Source organism: Pinus tabuliformis, chromosome 4_1 (assembly GCF_031772625.1).
Source record: "Pinus tabuliformis cultivar Carrire ecotype Pingquan chromosome 4_1, CPIR1, whole genome shotgun sequence".
In the NCBI taxonomy this organism is placed as follows: Eukaryota; Viridiplantae; Streptophyta; class Pinopsida; order Pinales; family Pinaceae; genus Pinus; species Pinus tabuliformis.
Window position 1 is genome coordinate 387357129 of NC_142303.1, and position 5533 is coordinate 387362661.

At 33.2% G+C, this 5533-nt stretch overlaps 1 pseudogene; it reads right to left on the reverse strand.

The window, feature by feature from the left end:
* Positions 1-800: 800 nt before the first annotated feature.
* Positions 801-5272, reverse strand: LOC149175914 (uncharacterized; annotated as a pseudogene).
* Between the last annotated feature and the right edge of the window lie 261 nt (positions 5273-5533).

Consider the following 5533-nt stretch of genomic DNA (forward strand, 5'->3'; position numbering starts at 1 on the left):
CCCTCACAATTCAACAACTGTGTAAGGGTCCACCAGTTCTTGATTATACCTTAATATGTACCAACCAAGCTCCTATCCTACTAGGGCATTCAGATCACTTGTGCTCTATGTAGCACTTTCCATGGTGAATGTATCAAATATTTAATGTAATTTGGAGATCGTTGTCCTCATGACCTATTTCTTTATATTTGCAAGTAATTTAACTCTTCATAATATGCCACTAGGATTCAAAACAAAGAACAAAGGTGACTTGAAAACACAAAGAGAATGAAGATTCATTTAGTATAAATTTCAAACAGAAGAAAATAAATCAGTTATGGTGCAATGGAATTCAATACACTTGCAAATACAAAACTATTGAGAACTTTGTTTGAAGGGGCATCTTTCGAATAATGGGTGCAATAGAAATGAATATCTTCGACCAACGAGCTATGTTGGAGCTCAAGGAAGATGAATAGTCAGTGTTATGGCTATTAATTACCATGTGACCGATGATATTGTACTGTGGTGACTCATTAACCAATTCACCTGCACTATAACACATCATTATCTCTAACCAGTTGTCTCACCCTAGCACAAGAAAGTTGAGTAGCCAACATTATGGTGCAAAGAATACAATTAGCCAATGTCATGGCAAAAATATTATGAGTAGAGCAATGAAGAGATTCATAGTAGTAGCATGTGCACTACTAATGTCTGTTTCGCTACTGCTGCAGTGCATATTCTTCCTTGTTGCAGTGATAACTACCTTATCAATGCATGAATCTAGCTTAGAGTGACCCCACACCATTATTTGTGTTTTATAAAATTCCATTGTATAAGTTATTTTCTTCTTCAAAATTGGCATTGATAGTTCTAGACACCTTCCCATGGTCCATGAATGTTTGGAGAGAAAGACCTAGCATTGTCATGATAATTTCACGACCAATCAGAGAATTAACAAATAACATACCTAGAGATGTTAGATTCTTTTACATTAGTTGAGCGCCACATATGTGTTTCTTTCTTGCCCCTCTTTTTTCAAGAGATTACCATTGAGGGCCACAAAAATTTTCTTGATATAGTTTTTATGCAAGAATAGCTTTTGCTATAACAACCTTTCGTCTTAGTTCAAGTGCATCATCAATTCCAATCTTTTCAAGATTTTTGTTTGGTAGTGTGTCAATATGACTTACATAAAAGGGAGAAACACTCATGATTCTTGAAATATTGTCACCCTTAAAAGGCCCTAAAAATTCCATGTATGCATCAATCACAACTTCATATTGTGGTGACAGTGTAAGAGTAATAGTGACATCAATTCAAAGTGAAATAACTTGCTTTATAGATGGAATGCATTCTATTGTTGCTAGAATCTTAATAAAGACATTGTGGTTATTGACTTTTTTGTACAACCACTTAGTAGATTCAATAGTCCCTTTTGTATCAAATTCAAGTCTGGGGGAGACTTGAATAAAAAAGTAACCATATGGTCCTTTAGTTACATCATAAATGGGCTCAAGTAATTCACATGCATCTTGGATATCTTTTATTACAAGATCCATGTTGAGTCTCAAAATTATCATCCATATTTCCATCATTTCATAACTATTTAGCCCTCATTTCATAACTATCTAGCCTAAAACCCTACATCAAGTGACCATCTTCATGATTATATGGGTTAGGATCCTTGTTTTCCAAAGTTATTTATTTTATGTATTTAAAGTGAATTTATGATTAAAAACTAGGAAATTAACATGGTTTCATATATATATATATATATATATATATATATATATATATATATATATATATATATATGTGTCATGAGTTTTGTGACATGTGTAGGATTATTTGGAGGTTATAGAAGGGTATTACAAATTTGAATTTCAACTCAAGAGGTGGACCATATTCCAAGGACAAGGATCTTGAAGATATTGATGTGTCATAGGATTTGTATCTAGCATTTAGGGATAAGTTGAGAAAAGTATGGATCTAGTAGATATTTAAGGGGTCTACATTTATTGAGTAGATATCCATAATTCATGTATAAATAGGAGGCACATCCTTCAAAGGAAGCTAAAAGTTGTCAGATAATCATTAGCATCAGATTTATGATTGTTCATTCAGCATGAATAATATCATTTTCTCCAAATCACGAGTTATGAGTGTTGTTTGATTCTTAATATGTGATAGCTATTCAAGTGTGTTCGTTGAGGAATGGAGGGCCCCCATACCAAGCCAAGTTCACTTTGTTGTATGATGTTTATATTTTTGCATATTCTAGTTCAGCTCTTCATGTTTATTATATCAATTTGTTGTAAATATTTGTAAATATCTTTAATGTGAATTCATTTTATGGTCATGTGTTAAGTTAGATGTGTGAAGATTTCTTATGCTTGCTGGATAATTCTTGGTTTAATTCTAATCTGTATGTGAAGGGACAAACAAGGGTTTAAGTTAAATTCTCCTTCTATTTGATAAAAAACAATAACTAAAATTCATCGTCTTTTCCTTATTTGAGTTATTTCTGAATCTCTAGTTTTAATGCAATCGTAACAATAATGGAATATAATTGTAAGGAAGGACAACTTGGATCTCCTAAGTTAGGATCCTCTTCTCTTGCTATCTACACATCATCAACCATTGCATTTTAGTTTCTTTTCTCAAGGACAGTACTATGAGGAAGGACAACCAAGACCTCCTAAGTTAGGAGCATCTTCTCTTGCTTGCTACATCTTGAACTAGAAACTTTTTAGTTTTAGAAGTTATTTGTAATATGCATTTCTTTTCTTTCTTTCCATCCTAAACAAACCTTCTACAATAGTTGCATCTAAGGTCCCATATATTTTGGTTTGCTTCTAAGTTTACGAAACCCTCGGGTTGACATATTAAAATAACAAGGGGTTTAACATACCATTAAATCACCCAATATATTTGGCGCCATTACCGGGGAAGAAAACTTATATGTAACTAAGTTATGAGGATTGTTTAGGAATCATTTCCATTTTAAGGATAACTACATTTAGGCATTAGGAATTTTATTTAGTACAAATACTTTTCTTTGGCTTGATTCATAGAAAGCTAACTCATGTTGAAAGGATAACTTGGGGACAACAAGATCTTAGTAACATGGGGAAGTGTATATAGGAGTTAGTTTTAAATCCCATTTTTAGTTGCATATGTAAAGCATGGTAAATAGGGTGAATAAATTTCAATCAATCTTTCCACTATAAGATTTCAAACTAATCCATTATGGACATAAGATCTAGAATGATGTTCAAACATTTGGAGGAGAGCCAAGGTAATGAGGACTACATTGAAGATTGAGATCCCAGTAGGTGTCCTCATCTTATTTTCCTTGATTGATAAGTTGCATGAAATGGTCATCATAAGCACTTGATTATATTATAATTTTTTCAAAAAATAATTTAGAAAATGTGTTGCTTGTAGTACTATAGGATTGCTTGTAATTCCACAGACTCCACTTAAAACAAGTGGCTTCAAGTCACTAACTAGATGCCTGAGATTTTTATACCTAGGAATTTGCCCCTGTTGCTCATCAATCTCATGTAAAATTGTTTTCTTTTCCACTTTAATCTTTGGTTCTTTCAAGTGCACACCTCAGCCTACTGTAACACTTCCAAAGTAGCTAGCCTTTCTAAAGAAGGAATGTATTGCTCCAATTATATTTATGGTATCGAAGAAACTAAAGATAGTTTGTCACTAAGCTCAAAGGGCCAATTCAGATTAACACTTCCAAAGTAGCTAGCCTTTCTAAAGAAGGAATGTATTGCTCCAATTCTATTTATGGGATCGAAGAAACTAAAGATAGTTTGTCACTAAGCTCAGAGGGCCAATTCAGATAGAAGTATTGAACATGAAAAAACTTCTTTCGTGTCCCTTTTAGAATCCAAACTAAATCCCAAAAGTCTGACCATTCTTGAACTCCTTTCCTTCTCATTCTCCAGTTAAAAATTGTGAGCCCCATGTTTGTGATCATAGGGAATAATAGAAATAATACAGATGATTTCATTAGGTACAAAACCTTTTTTTTCATTTCTTAACAGATATTGTAGTCCTATTTTTCCAATGCTAAGAACAAATCATTGCTAATTCAAGGTATCTTGTAGGAAGTCTTGGCAATTCAAGTATCATCAACACCATATTGATCAATGCATATTCTATTTTATATTCTTTCTAGACTGACATACAAGGGAACACTTAATGCATACTCAAACTCACCATGAGGATCCTTCATAGCAATATTGTGGTCATAAATCTACCATTTTCCTTTATTTTGTTGAGATATTTCCTAGAGGAGGTTTTTATTTCTTCCAAAATTGTTTGTTTGGGAAACATAACCTGTGATGCTCTGTAAAAAATCAAAACTACTATAACAACTTCACCACTTTTCTCAATAGACTGTAAGTACATCATATCCATGCAACTATGAAAAGGACGAAAGCAATGGAAGTGCTAATTATGTCTGGCATTGGTGATTTTCCCTCTATGTTTCTCTGTTTTGGAATCCAACATCTGTATAAATTATCTAAAGTGTGCATTATCTCGATTTTAAAATGTCTTACTAATCTTAATCATTGTAGTTGATGTGTCATTGAGATCCTAGTATACAGACTTATAGGGTAAACACTTGGCACTCCATTCCCCAATTTTTGTAGCATTGAACTCAAATACTCAAGACAATTACTTTTACTCGTATGCTTTAAAGCAAAAATGCTTGTAGAAGGATAATTGAAGAGTGAACCATCTTTGTTTTGATGTTTGATAAATATATTCTAGTCAACTATCTTATGAATCCCATTGACTATATAGATTAAAAATGAGTCGTACTAATGCATATGATTTCTTCTAGACGAGAAAACATGAGTTTGATGGGTGTCAAATCATAAGGAAGTTCCAAGCACAAGACTCTTTCCTCTTCCAACCTTGTAAGGAAGATAATTTGAAATACAATGGGGTATATTCATCCTCATGATACTATCCCTTCAATGTTTTCTCTTGAAAATATTAAACCTATTTCAACATTTTGATTGCTAACATTCCATTTTCTAAGAGCAATAACACATGCTAGAGTGTGATACAGATTATCCTTGATAATTAAGTGAGGAATTCCCTAGGATTCATCCAATAACTGATTGTCTATTATTTAGGAAAGGCATTATGGGGAATGTGGCAGCTGAGAGTTATGGAAAGATGGGACCATGGGAACCCATGCTATATCATAAGAACATGTGATGTTTGAACATTTTCTAAGCTCAATGGTATGCATTGTGAGTTTGTGAATGACAATTATAATGCTTGAGTTTTTGAAAAGCTTCTACAAACAAAGATATCACCTCTGTAAGGAGGAAACCTGCAGTTCTTTTATAAGTGCGTAACTCCAACAATGTATACAAGAACTTTGTGACACTCAGAAAATGAATCATTAACAAGAATTCCCATATTTGTTGGGAGATTCCTTGCAAAATCCACACTGTTAGCAATTTCCTCTTTGTACAACGATAGGTTTCCCAAAATAAGAGTGTCCCCA